Here is a 15744-nt window from a genome sequence, read left to right as displayed (position 1 = left end):
ACTTCTCCTTTTGTTGGTAGTTCCCCTCTCATACAAACGCTGCCGTGTGAACACTTCCCCAAACTGGGGCAATATTTGAAATCCAAAGCAAAGCCTCCAAAAGCACAACCTGGAGATCACAGCAAAACTCTGATCGTCAACGCCAAGATAATTGCACTTTCAGATCATGGACATTGAGGCTTACTATTATTTCAAAAATGTACAACACCTGAATTAATTAGCCACATTGACCTTTTGTCAAAGTCTGGGCAGGACTTGAAATGCACACAGAGAAATACAAGTGCCACATGAATATCTATGTATCTGTGGAATATTTTCCATACCCATAATTATAAAAGCACTGCCCTGAAAAAGTATGTTGTTCTTTTTCAGGAATACTAAGGAACTGTAATACTTGGAAGAAGAAGCAGTGTAATGAAATTATTAAAAATGAATTCTATTTTCTTCAAAAATTGAAACTACAGGTTTGAAAGTGTCTGGCTAGCTGGAACAATGTTTCTTGGTCACATTTTAAATATTCCACAACTAAGGCAACCTCCTAGTCTCCTCTCTGATGCACGTGAGGGGAGAATTCCAACAAACAAAAAGCAACAGTAGCTTGCCTGCTCTGCCTTTATGTGGACATTTCAGCACATGCTCATTACTACAGTGGTGATAATAACAGGGAAGATACAAAATTCAATAATCCCATTCTATTTTTATTTCAAATAAACAACAGAGTCATAAAACCTTCTAGATACTGCCATATTTTGAAATAAAATTACAGCTCTTTTCTAGCACTACACAGAACAATTTATTGTACTTGAATAATTACTAGAGCTGAATAAAGTCCATATGTTTCAAATAAACCTGAGAGATGCTTGTTTTTCCCATCTATTCTCCCAGTTAAACAATATACTAATTAGTCACATATTTCATAAAAGTTACAGGAATGTAATAGCAGCTTGTAAATTGCCTCACATTACATAATATATGATTTCATCAATCATCACAAAGCACAAAACAATGAGCAAAAATTAAACTATAAAACACATTCTGAACTAAATGTATCATTTTGTCTTTTTTAAAGAAGCAGTGACAGCCAGACATGTAAAAACAAAAAAGAGAAAATGCTTTCCATGAAGAGATGAGCCATTTTGTTTAGACTGCAGCCATCTTTAGAAACGTTACAGATATGCAGAGAAAACAGGATCACATAGCCGCTGATTTCCATTTTTAAGAGGAATTATTAGCTAACCAGCCAGTTGAGATTTGATTACATATCAAAAGTCTCTATTTCATGTGGAGGAGGGAAAGGGCACAGGATCAGGATGATGAGAAAAACCATATAAATAGCACTATTCAACCACTAACAAAATTAGACACTGAACTGGTTTTCCTCTCCTTAGGTGACATTCAACTGAAGGAGGCATCCACTTGCATGGCATATATTTCCAACTCCACTATAGACTACATTGCATCTATTTTCTTCCACCAAATTCCCTTTACCAAAGTCACAGAAATTAAATAGCATTAATCAAACATGTGCAATTTAGAATCTTTCCCAGAAAATGATTCTGTTCTCATTATTAAGCCTAAATTCTGGAAGCCATGGTACACAACTTCTAAATTAGCTAATATTTGCCATAACTCACAGATTCCCACATCCAGCACTCTCTCTCACAATAGCCAATACTGAAGGCTGATTTCTTCCATCTAGACACAGACACATACATACACACAAAAATATCCTCATACTTGCTAAGTCTTATACAATAAAGAAAAAATTCTATTTTAAGACAGAATAGTCAAGAAGCAGAATTATAAAATATTATGAATATTAATACTAAATTTTAAGGATTCAGAAGAAGGTATTTTTCTTTATATATTTTTTCTAACATAAAATATAGAGTTTCCCTGGCACTTATTTCATTAGACTCCAAAGATATAAGACCCCCACATCAATAGGAAATTCCATTCAGTTATCAAAATTTGATCTTATCAAAATACTTGTAATTACTCAGTTGACTTTTCAAATACCAACTCTAAAAACCACGTACATAACAATTATCCTCAAAACCTCTTCGAACTTCACTTAATTTCATTTATAGATTCCGAAAGGATCACAATTTCTTTAATACCCTGGTGCCCCCTTTTGGTGTAGCTAGATCAAGGCTTTCAGCTTTAAAAAAATCATATACACTGTACGTAGTCACTCACAACACACAGTGTTTAACTTGGGAAATGTCGATCCACATTGCAGATGGCTCATGGTTATTAGAGCTTTTGTTCTGCCTTTACTATTACCAGTTATTGATCTAAAACATGTGCAAACAAACAAAGCTAACTCTTTGAGTGGGAAAGGAAAAGCGTCCTTTCCTTTAGACGATTGGCATAGCACCGCTCAGATTCCTTAAGTTCTTGTCCCAGTCTTCATGGTAAATAAGTGACCCGTTACCTTTGCTACAGGACATTCAATGGCTTGCTGCCGTCTGCATTCAGAAGATATTTTTTTTTGTCCTCCATACATTTATGCTGTATGTCTGTCTATCATCCTAAGGAAAGAAAGGCCAGTGAACATGTATAGATCCCAACATCTATTGACAAACAGCAAGCTCAAGCGTGAAGACACAGCCCAGTAAACAAGCTTTGTCAAAGTGGAAAGTAAAAGTTAGCAGTTTAAAGAGTTGACTAACATTTAAGAAAAGGAAAAGAAATTGAAATATCCTTACGACTTCTCATATGTTAGAGCCGGTAATTATTCTTCAGAAATAAGTTCTTTCCACGTTCAACGGCACTGTATGAAGAAGACGAGCTGATTTCCAGCAGGGATATTGAATCCTTCCATCTGAAGGACCAATCAAGTGTGAAGTACAGTATAGTTTTAGATTCAATTGAAAGGAAAAAGCTTGACTACTAGTTCATAGCATGACAACTTTCATGGATTAGTTCAGACCCTATTCTCTTTTCTGAAAGGGTATCACAGCATGAAGACAGTTTTCAATGCACTAAACTTTAATAGCTGAGTGGGGGAGCCAAAGCTTGCCTTTGGTCTCTATAGAAACAGTATAGCCAAAATTTGAGGCAAAATTAAGTTTTGGTCTTAGGTGCTGTATCTCCCCTCAGAGGTTTCTTTTCACAAACAGACTTTGGCCCTCATCAAAAGTACACTCTTTGGGGCAGCTACTGTAAAAGAGAAGAGGCAAAACCTACTTCATTATTTTCGCCTCTGAACTCCACACAGGCGGCCATTTCAATGAAATACCAGCAAGCCAGATGTGTGGGAGCTGGTGTCAAAGGCATGTGGAAGCAGCCTCCCAGGAGAGACTTTTCTTTTCGTCATTGTAATGGTGTGATGGTTGCAGTCCTTGACAGAAAGCACTAGCTGTTTATCTGCGAGTGACCACGGCACTGTGCTCACAGCAGCACTCAGGCCTGGGTAGCCCCCTCCCCTCCCTTTTCCCCCTCTGCCTGCCACAGTTAGCTGGGCCTTGGAGATTTTCCCACAGAGGCTACCACAGCAATTCCTGACTCTGATCTCCACCTCTGCATCCAAACTGAGTACAGTGCTGGAAGAAAGAGTGTTTCATTAACTGGGGTAGAGGAGCTATTTAAGGGGGTAGAAGATAGAGTTTTTTTAAAAAAAATATTTAGTTTTTATTTATTTTGCATCCCGATTGCATTTTCCCCTCTCTCCTCTCCTCCAATTCCCTTCCCCCAACTTCCCCTCTGCCTACCACTCAATCCACTCCTCCTCTGTTTCTGTTGAGAAAGGGGCAGGCCTCCCATGGGTATCAACAAAGCATGGCATATCAAGTTGCAGTAAGACTAAGCTCCTCCCCTTGTGTTAAGGCTGGGCAAGGCAATCCAGTATGAGGAATAGGTTCCAAGAGCCAGCCAAAGCATTAGGGACAGTATAGCTGAAGATTCAGAACATCCCACAGGAAGACAGCCTCTGCTCCCATTGTTAGGAGTCCCAAAACAGACCAAGTTACCCAACTGTTACATATTTGTAGAGGGCCTAGGTCGGTCCCATGCAGACTCTCTGGTTGTTGATTCAGACTCTGCGAGTTCCTATGAGCCAGGTTAGTTATTTCTGTGGGTTTTCTTGTGATGTCCATGACCCCTCTTGTCCCTACAATCCTTCCTCCCTCTCTCTCTCTCTCTCTCTCTCTCTCTCTCTCTCTCTCTCTCTCTCTCTTTTTTTGGTTTTTTGAGACAGGGTTTCTCTGTGTAGCTTTGCGCCTTTCCTGGAACTCACTTGGTAGCCCAGGCTGTCCTCGAACTCACAGAGATCCGCCTGGCTCTGCCTCCCGAGTGCTGGGATTAAAGGCGTGCGCCACCACCGCCTGGCCCCTCCCTCTCTTTAGAAGGATTTCCTGAGCTCAGCCTAATGTTTGACTGTAGGTATCTGCACCTTTTTTCATCAGTTACTGGATGAAGCCTCTCTGATGACAATTAGGATAGTCACCAATCTGATCCCAGTAGAGGGCCAGTTCAGGCTACACATCCACTATTGTTAGGAGTCTTAGCTAGGGTCATCCTTGGAGTTTCATGGGAGTTTCCCTTGTATCAGGTTTCTACCTGACCCTCAGATTCCCCCCATATCAAGACATCTTTTTCAGTACTCTCCCCCTCCATGCACCCCCTAACCAGATCCTTCAACTTCCCATCCCCACCCTCCCACAGTCCACCCAGGAGATCTCTTCTATTTCCCTTTCCCAGGGAGAACCATGCATACCCCCTTGAGCACTCCTTGTTACCTAGTCTCTCTGGGTCTGTGGATTGTAGCTAATATCTACTTATGAGTGAGTACATATTATGTTTGTCTTTCTGAGTCTGGGCGACCTCACTCAGGATGATATTTTCTAGTTCCATCCATTTGCCGGCAAATTTCCTGATGTCATTGTTTTTAACAGCTGAGTAATACTCCATTGTGTAAACATACCCTATTTTCTTTATTCATTCTTCATTTGAGGGGCACCTAGGTTGTTTCCAGGTTCTGGCTATTATGAATAAAGCTGCTATGAACATAGTTGAGCAAGTGTCATTATGATAGGATGGAGTGTCCTTTGGGTATATGCCCAAGAATGGTATAGCTGGGTTTTGAGGTAGATTGATTCCCAATTTTCTGAGAAACAAGAATATTGATTTTTAAGTTGTTGTACAAGTTTGCACTCCCACCAGCAATGGAGAAGTGTTCCCCTTGCTCCACATCCTCTTCAGCATAAGCTGTCATTTTTGGTTTTGATCTTAACTATTCTGGCAGGTATAAGATGGTCTCTCAGAGTTGTTTTGATTTGCATTTCCCTCATGACTAAGGTTGTTGAACATTTCTTTAAGTGTTTCTCAGGCATTTGAGATTCATCTGTTGAGAATTCTTTGTTTAGATCTGTACCCCATTTTTAATTGGATTATTTGACTTTTTGATGTCTGATTTTTGAGTTCTTTATATATTTTGACACAGGTAGATTTTAATAAGAACTTTTTATCAATCTTAAGGACATGCATTTAATTCTTTAGCTTACCATTCAATTTCTAAGGATGTATCCCTAAGGCAACAGGTAAAGATGTGTTTAACATAAATCACAAAGCTTTTGTTATTATAAAGGAGAAGACTAATCTGAATAAGGATCTTGAGTGCATTGGGCTATTCATTTAATTGACTATGAAGTAGCTATAGAAATTACTTTTGAGAAGAATATTAACATAAAAACACACCAAAAAAATACTGAGTTGAAAAATAACAAGTCTATAAATCTTCATTAATGTTGAGGGTCAAAGTAATACATATTCATAGCCATTCAACTAAACAAAATCAAAGATAGTTGAAAGCAAAAATCCACTGCAAGACAAGAAATAAGCACCGGTTAAGTTTGGTACACATACTTCAAGACTCATTTGTTTTGCATATACAAATAATAATCAGTAAGCTGAACACAAGTCACAAAATAAAACCCTAAACACTTTCCACATTGTCTTCCATCATTCCTGTATATAAGGCACAGAATAGATTTAACTGGTTGTTTAGAATTCTCTTCCCTCGCAATAAGCAAGACTTTCAAGCTAAAGTTTGAGGTGACATCTACTACAGGTGAAAGACCTCCAGCCAGTAAACAAGCCATGGTTTGTCCGTCTTTTCTTCCTTTAGACCTTCAGCCTTTTTCATATATCGCAAAATATAGTTTGTTACCCTAGGTACAGCTGCAACAATAATGGAGGATGCCCAGTTAAACTGAAATCTGAGATAAACTATTAATCATTTTAGTATAAAACACACATTGCTCCAGCACTCGGGAGGCAGAGGCAGGCGGATATCTGTGAATTAGAGGCCAGCCTAGGCTACAGAGTGAGTTCCAGGACAGGCTCCAAAGCTACACAGAAAAACCCTGTCTCAAAAAACCAAAAATAAATAAATAAATAAATACAATAAAACAAAACAAAAACAAAAACCCACGCATTGCATGCAACATCATGATAAACATAGACTGCTGTGAGAGGTATTCACTGGTAATTTTCATTTTAGATTTATCTTCTACATTTGAATTTGCTGTATGGGGGAAGCCCTAATTCACAAATATAGAAGGAGAGGGGAAAGATGTGAGGGAGACCACAGAGTTCTTTCTGGACTGATCCTGCTGTAAATTGGCTTTTCACAATCCAGGTCAAGCAGATGTTCAAAGACGTCTCTTTCATAGATGCTTTTGTGATTTCCTCTGAAACCCCCACATTACAGAAGACCTCTAACCTGAAGAGGCCTCCTGCACGTGCAGCTCTTTTCTGATCCTTGGGGTACACTGCACACCCCTCGCTCTGCCAGTTTCTGGAGCACTGGGAAGCCTTTTACATTTACCAGGTGAGAGTCACACACTGTCTCACAATGTCTGCCCAGCCCCAAGGGACACACATCAAGGTTTCTTAAGTGCCCCTTGAAATTCCTGTCTCCCAGCTTGATGTAGAAGCAGCCTCCCTCACCCACGCCCCTAAACAGCATAGCCATCTTGAAAGAAATCGTCCTTATATAGTTTTTCCTCTAGTGTCAACGAACCAGACCTGTTTTAACCCTTGCTGTAGGTGAAGAATTTAAGGGTTTGGAATTCTGCTTTGGTTCTCTAGCACACAGCTACCTTCTCTCACTAATCACTTTATTATCTGAGATTCTAGTCTATCTTGATGGCTCAGCCAAAGTTTTAACAGAAGTCTTGTTGCTCTGACACTTGCTGTGCTTCCTCCAGTCAGTTCTTGCACATGCTCAGTTGCACACCTTCTTGACCATGCACATACTTTGCCATCACCATCAATATTTGTGGTTCTCATAATAAGTGCTACTTGGAAAATCCCGTGGAGTGCCTGGGCCAGTGTGTCATTAGCATTATCTGGGGGCTGGTTGGAAATGCACCTTCCTGGCACATCTTCCTCTGTGCTGAGTTGGTGTCCATGAGCAGGGGGCAACCACTCTGTGCTTCAGCAGACCTACCAGATTTTGTTTGGGGCCACTAACTAGCTCCCAAATCATGACACAGAGACTTATTATTAGTTATGAATGCTCAGCCTTATGTTATGCTTGTCCTACTAGCTCTTATAACTTCAATTAACCTGTTTCTCCTCATCTACATTTTGCCTTGTGGCTTTTTACCTTTCTTTCATTCTGTATGTCATGCTCCACCTATGTCTAGCTGACTGACAGTTGCCTGGCTGGCCCCGGGCATCTTCCTCTCTCACTCATTCTATCCCTCCTTTAAGCCTAGATTTCTCCTCCTACTTATTGTCTCTTCCTGCCAGCCCCACCTATCCTGCCTCTGCCTAGCTATTGGCCATTTAGTTTTTTATCAGACCAATCAGGAGCCTTAGGCAGGCAAGGTAAAACAAATGAAACACATCTTTAAACAACTAAACAAATGTAGCATAAACAAATATAACACATTGTGCATAGTTAAAGTAATATTCCACATCATAAATAAATGTAACACATCTTTACATAGTTAAAGCAAAATTCCACAACACAGGAGCTTCTGATGGATATTCAGGCTTGAGAACCACAACTCTAGGAATGTTCTATTTTCCTTCATTGTAGAGTTACATCATTCTGTTCATACCCTGATCTCTAGTCAGAAAATGAACTCACTCCCAAGTTTACATAAAATGGCAAGTTTCAGATTAAAATTCCTTAGTCTTCTTGCTATCAAGTCTATAGACATCCTTGGAGTTCTGCTCAAGACTTTTTCTACAGACTAGAGAAGATACCCTTTTGCACACAGAGTCTTGACACCCCAGCTCTGGGCCAGCCTCTCTACAAGATTGGGAATGTGATTGTATACTTTTCTCAGTAAAATGTATGATCCCCATAGGGTTTCAAGACACTCTTCCTAAAATATATCCACATAGCTTTGCTTTTCAGCAGTCATGTTTGAGCTAGTTTCCAGGCCACCATCAAAGTTCTCAAAGAAGCCTTAAAACTTATTGCTTCAATTTCTTTATCTTCATTAATGTAAATACTCTGAGTTTTCACACCCTGAAAATATTATTCGGAAGAGTACCCATTTTCTGTATATCACTAAGTGCCACTGACACTTCATGGTTTTTATCTCTCTTCATATTTAGTCTAATGTCTAACAGAATTCCCTTAAATGGGGAGAGTGGTTTGTAGTTTTGCCATCCAGTATGAGAGCCACACAGCACACCTGGCTATTGATAATTAAGTAAGTGTAGCTAGTATGATGGAATACTGAGTTTCTGATTTGATTGAATTTAGATTGAAATAGTCACATATGGCTCATGTCTACTATATTTGTCAAAGCCATTCTAGACTGGGCCACACCTTTTTCCTTGAGGCATTTTATATATGTTAGGTTTCATACTATACTGCTTTAGGAATCCACTGAACCTCCTTCATTCACTGCCGTTTTGCTACTGGATAGTTTAAGATTCTGATGCAGCCCACCCCCATCATTATGTTCTATACTCCAGGCTTCACCAAGCATCTATAGAGAGATCAATCAGAAATTTGTATACCCAAAGAAAGTTCATGCATGTTCCTTAAATTGCATGTGTATTAATTAAACATATTAACAAGGAGAAAGGGGATTTTTCTTTTTTTTGGGGGGGAGATATTTTTTATTAAGAATTTTTAAATTCATTTTACATACTAATCAAAGATCCCCATCTTCTCTCCTCCTGCCCCTCCAGCCTCCCCCTTCCAACCACCCTCATTCCCTCCTAGAAGAAGGTAAGGCCTCCCATGGGGAGGTATACTCAGTAGGGACAGGTCCAAGACTCTCCCCATCATAGAAGTGGGCTCCAAAAAGCCAGCTCATGCACCGGGGATGGATTCGGACACTACTGCCAGGGGGCCCCTTAAGCAGATCAAGCTACACAACTGTCTCACTATGTAGAGGGTCTAGTCCAGTCCTCTTGCTCCACATCCTCTCCAACGTTAGCTGTCTTCAGTGTTTTTGATCTTAGCCATTCTGACAGGTGTAAGATGGTATCTCAGAGTTGTTTTGATTTGCATTTCCCTGATGATTAAGGATGTTGAACAATTCCTTAAATGTCTTTCAGCCATTTGAGGTTCTTCTGTTGGGAATTCTCTGTTTAGCTCTATAGCCCATTTTTTAATTGGACTGTTGGATATTTTGATGTCTAATTTCTTGAGTTCTTTATATATTCTGGATATCAGCCTTCTGTCAGATGTGGAGTTGGTAAAGATCTTCTTCCCATTCTGTAGGCTGTCGTTTTGTCTTGTTGACCATGTCCTTTGCCCTACAAAAGCTTCTCAGTTTCAAGAGGTCCCATTTATTAATTGTTTCCCTCAGTGTCTGTGCTACTAGTGTTATATTTAGGAAGTGATCTCCAGTATCAATGCATTCAAGACTACTTCCTACTTTCTCTTCTATCAGGTTTGGAAACAACCTAGATGCCCTTCAGCTGAAGAATGGATACATAAAATGTGGTACATATACACAATGGAGTACTACTCAGCAGATAAAAACAATGACATCATGAGGTTTGCAGGCAAATGGATGGATCTAGAAAAAAATCATCCTGAGTGAGGTAACCCAAACTCAAAAAGACAAACATGGTATGTACTCACTCATAAGTGGATACTAGATGTAAAGTAAAGGATAACTAGACTGCAACTCACAACTCCAGGGAGGCTACCTAGTAAAGAGGACCCTAAGAAAGACACAGGGATTGCCCAACAACAGAGAAATGGATGAGATCTACATGAGCAAACTGGATGGGATGGAGGTAATGAAGGGCAAGGTTCAAGGAAAAGAGCTTACGAGAGTGGGAGATCCCAGCTAGATCAAGAACAGAAAGGGAGAACAAGGAAAGAGATACTGTGATAAATGAAGACCCCATGGGAATATGAAGAAGCAAAGTGCTAGAGAGGTCCCCAGAAATCCACAAAGATAACTCCACAATAGACTTCTGGCAATGGTTGAGAGAAAGCCTGAACTGACCTACTCTGGTGATCAGATGACCGATCTGTTGTGATAAAACTCTCATCCAGTGACTAATGGAAGAGGATGCAGAGATCCACAGCCAGGCCCCAGGAGGAGCTCCAGGAGTCCAACCAGTGCAAGAGAGGAAGGATTATATGAGCAAGAGATGTTGAGACCATGATTGGAAAAAGCACAGGGACAAATAACCAAACTAGTGGAAACACGAACTATGAACCAATAGCTGAGGAGCCCCCATGGAACTGGACCAGGCCCTTGGATAAGTGAGACTGTTGATTAGCTTTAATTGTTTGGGAGGCCCCCAGGCAGTGGGATCGGGACCTGTTCTTGGTGCATGAGCTTGGTTTTTGGAACCTAAGGTCTATGCTGAGACATTTTGCTCAGACTTGGTGCAGGGAAGAGGGGACTGGACCTGCCTTGGCTGAGTCTGCCAGGCTGGGCTGACTGCCCAGGGGAGACCTTGCCTTGGAAGAGGTGGAAATGGAGTGTGGGTTGGGGGGGGGGAGGCTGAGGGATGGGAGGAGGGAGGACAGGGGAATCCGTGGCTGATATGTACAATTAAATTATTATATATATATATATATATATATATATATATATATATATATATATAACTACTTAAAAAACACAAAAATAGCCCCACATGACTAATTCCTGATTCCACAAGACTATACCTACTTATGCAATATCTGCATTTATGCAAAATGCAGACAACAGTTTTGCCCAGACAGATATTGGCTGGAAGGAGGCAGAAGGGGAGGATTCTGCTACTGGATGTGTATTCTGCTTTGCTGCTTTTCATTGGGTTCCACACTTATGACCATTACTATTGTGCAAGGGTATGACACTGCAATAAAAAGTTCAGAAATTTGGGAGGCAGAAGCAAAAGTCTTTCTAAGATTTCAAGACTAGCCTGGGCTACATGGTAAGAGCTTGTCTCAAACAAAACAGAAGTCCCTTGAGAGTCAGAAGATCTGGATTTGCATCTTAGCATTTTTACTTATTGTTCTACTTGTGTGATCTCAACAGATGTGCCTAGCCTTCTCTAGTGCTGGCCTTCTCATCTAAAATCACATGCTTTACAAAAGCCTTTTAGAAACCACCTGTGGTTGATCACACCAGTAATCCCAGCACTTGATAGCGGCAGGAGAAACAGATGTTCAAGGTTACACAGAGAATTCAAGGCCAGCCTGAGACACATGTGATCACTGTCTCAAGCAAACAAACAAGCAACATGCTTCACAAGGATGTTCTGAGGATTGATTACATGTGCAAGAAAAAGAGATGTTACTTCATGAAAGTATATAATATACATTATATATGAGAAAAATAGGGGGAAAGGCGCTCACACATATGTCAACTCCCCCCACAATTTTTTTCTTTGAGGTTATCTCACACACATGTTTACCTTTACTGAAGCATCACACAATGTTTACAGGTATAAAGGCACTACATTCTATCCCATAATGTACAATAGTTATGATGTGAGGTGTAAGTCTTATAAAACCTCAGGCATACAGTGAGAGTGGTGTAGGGTCTTGACAGACTCCAGCAAAAAGAAAGGATTTTTATTTCTGTCTAGAGAGTCTTGGCACAAGGACAAAGACAACACCAGAAAATAACATGACAAGTGATTACAGTCTCTAGGCGGTATAATTAATAAAAAAAGAATACAAATTAAATGCAAGTGACTGTGACAAAAGTGTAATTTGATATAGGCCATTCTCTAGCAGCTAGTGTGCTAGAGTGTGCTTCTCTGTCCTTTAACCAGATGTTGCTGCTGCTGCTCCCCTCCTCCCCTTTCTCTTCCCTCCTCCTTCTTTCCCTACTTCCTTTTGAGACAAGGTCTCACTCTGTATCCCAGCTGTGTTGAACCTCACCAGGGAGCTAAGGCTGGCCCTGAATTCATGGCACTTTTCCTGCCTCAGCTTATGGAAGTACTGGCTTTTAGTCAGATTTTTTTCTATATGCAGTCCTATGATACAGTTTACTGTCTTAATCCAGCATGGTAAAAATTAATAACAATAACTAATAATACATATGAACAATGATAATAATATACTGTGGTAAAGCTGCTAGCATTGTAGTCCTTTTCAATGTCTCCTTTCCAGCTTCTCTAATTATGTGAGCCACTTAACATCCTTGCAGTGAGTTCCTTTTCATATCAGGCAAAACTAGTTGTTACCACTTGTAGCCGAAGACAGCTGGATGTCATAATAGACACTCTCCAAAATCAAATGTAGTTGGAAACAAAGAAAAAAACAGGTAAATGAGAAAAAAAACCTAAAGATTGGTGGGTTTATTGAAAATAGTTAAAACTTGTACACATTAAAATATTGGGAAATAGGGGGGTTGGGGAGATGGCTCAGTGGGGAAAGTGCTTATTGTGCAAGCATGAAGACCTGAGATCAGATTTGTAGCACCCAACTAAAAGGCCCGATGTAGCAGCACACCTATAATTCCAGAGCTAGGGAAGTGATGACACAATATTTTGGGTTTGCTGGCCAGCTAGTCTAGCAGAATTGGTAAGCTCCAGGTTTTCTGAGAGATTTGTCTTTAAAAAAAAAAGGATAGAGGGCAATAGAGGAGGGCATGCCTATATAAATTTCATTTCTCCACACACAAATGTCACCCCCCCAAAACACACACACACACACACACACACACACACACACACACACACACACAGAGAGAGAGAGAGGGGTGGGGATTTGGGTGGGTGGGGATGTGGGAAGGATCTAGGAGGAGCTGGGGGAGGGAAAACCATAATCAGAATGTATTATATGAAAAAAGAATCTAATTTCAGCTCATTAAAGGTGGTGGAAACTTTTGAGGATTCGGTGGCCTTGTCACCACAGCTAGGTCTAGGTCTACATGTAAGCAGCCATGTATCTGAGACCAGCAGCTGGCATCGAGTTGGGTGCAATCTACGACTATGTGGGTGTCTTCCAGCATGGAAAGGTGTAAATGATTGCCAATGGCCAGGACAACTGACCCATACCAAAATAGGTTGCTTTTACTGACTCAGAACAATTAATTGGGGGTGCTGTGAGGAATGAGGTTGCAATGAACCCCACCAAGACAGTTTTTGATGCCAAACATCTGATCAGGCATACGTTTGATCATGCCATTGTTCCATGTGAAATAAAGCATTTATGGTTATGAATGATGAATGCAGGTCCAAGGTGCAAGCAGAAAACAAAGGAGAGACAAAAAGTTTCTTCCCAGAGGAGGTATCCTCTATGGTTTCAAAAAAGATGAAGAAATTTGGAGAAGGCTATCTTGGGAAGACTGTTACCAATGACTGTCAGCAGTAGGCAATAAAAGATGCTGGAGCTATTGGGGGCCTCAGTGTGCTTAATTATCAATGAATCTGCTGCTGCTTTGACTTACAGCTTAGATACAACAGTTGGAGCTGAAAGGAATGTGTTAAATCTATTTATCTGGGAGGTGGTATTTTTGATGTGTCAATTCTCACTATTGATGATAGATTTTTTTTTTTAGGTCAAACCTACAGCTGGAGATACCCACTTGGGTAAAGAAGATTGAAAATCTAGTGGTCTACCATTTTATTGCTGAGTTTAAATGCAAGTATGAGAAGGACATCAGTGAGAACCAGAGAGCTGTCCTTTATCTGTACTGCTTGTAAATGGACTAAATGTACCCTCTCCTCCAGCACCCAGGCCAGTGTTGAGATTGATTTTTTTCTTATGAGGGAATCGACTTCTATACCTCTATTACCTGTCCTCAGTCTGAAGACTTAAATGCTGACCTGTTCTGTGGCACTCTATCCTGTAGAAAAGTCCCTTTGCGATGCCAAAGTAGACAAGTCACAGAACTATGGTACTGTCTTGGTGGGTGGTTCTACCAGGATCCCCAAGATTCAGAAGTTTCTGAATGACTTCTTTAATGGAAAAGAACTGAGTGCGAGCATTAACCCCGATGAAGCTATTTCTTTTCAGATTCAGAGTATCAACTCTTACCTTTGAGTCTATAACCATTTGAGCTGACATTTTCTGTATAGCATCAGGTAAAATTTGAGTTGGCATTTTCTGTATAGCATCAGGTAAAGATGGAGTTCCTGGTTTTGTTTTGTTTTGTTTTAAAGGATGTCTAGTCACTCTAGAACCATATGTTGAAAATATATTTGCCCTAACACAATTGCCTTGGCCCCTTTGCCAGACAATGGTTGACCATATATGTATGGGTCAATCTAGACCTTTTTATTTAAATTTTTATTTATTTTACATACCAACCACAGTTTCCCCTCCCTCCCTCGTCTCATCCTGTTCTCCCCCCACCTCCTTTCTACTCCCCCATACACTCCTCAGAAAGGGTAAAGCCTCCATGGGAGTAAACAAAGCATGGCATACCAAGTTGAGGCAGGACCATTAAACATTTTGTCACCATCTTCATTGTGTGTGTGTGTGTAATGTATGTGTGAGCACAAATGTGCTATAGTGCACATGTGGAAGTCAGCGGGCAACTTTGTAGAGTTGTTCTCTCCTCCTACCTTTTCCTGGGTTCCAGGGATCAAACTTGGGTCACCAGCCTTATACAGCAAGTATATCTCACTGGCCTTCTGTTCCTAGTCAACTGACCTTCACTCTCACACTCGTTTGATAAGAGCTGTAAAGAGTACTTTGAAATCAGGCAGTTTATGTGTTCCTGCCTTATTTTTTTTGTTAATGTTCAAGATTATTCCAACTATTATAGCATCTGGCCTTGTCACACACCTTTTAGAATTTGAGCACCAATTCTTCAAAATGCTATGTTGAGAAGTTAATTGGGATGTGTTGAATATAGACCAACTTAAAAAGAACTCATGTCCCAACAACAATACCGTTGAGTCTGTCAGTCCATTTATCTACATCTTAAATTCCTCTTGATAGTGTTTTGCACTATCTAGTATATGATCATTTGCATAATTGTTAAAATTATTCTTAATTATGTCATAGTTTTGTATGTTACTGAAAAATGCCTTCTTTAAATTTTATTTTTCAATGATTCATAACTAATATGTCAAAATTTGTACATTGGTACTATAACATCTGAATGTGCTAACTTCACCCATCAAACCTACTATGTTTTGCAAATTGTTCTAATTATTCTATGTATACAACCATGTCATTAGCAATGGAAATGGTTTTTATTTCTTTCAATCTGTACACCATCTCTCCCTCCCCCTCCTTGCCTGGTTTCACTGACAAGCCCTTCCAATGAATGGTGAATGAAAATCGGGCAAACAGACAAATTGGCTTCATTCTTACTCTCTGGAAGAAAACATCTAGTTATTCATATG

At 40.2% G+C, this 15744-nt stretch overlaps 1 pseudogene; it reads left to right on the top strand.

The window, feature by feature from the left end:
- Positions 1-13328: 13328 nt before the first annotated feature.
- Positions 13329-14431, top strand: LOC114707217 (annotated as a pseudogene).
- The last annotated feature ends 1313 nt before the right edge of the window (positions 14432-15744 follow it).

The sequence above is a fragment of the Peromyscus leucopus genome, chromosome X, assembly GCF_004664715.2.
Source record: "Peromyscus leucopus breed LL Stock chromosome X, UCI_PerLeu_2.1, whole genome shotgun sequence".
Taxonomy (NCBI): Eukaryota; Metazoa; Chordata; class Mammalia; order Rodentia; family Cricetidae; genus Peromyscus; species Peromyscus leucopus.
Note: the sequence above shows the minus strand (reverse complement) of the source record. Positions and strands in the feature narration are given on the sequence as shown.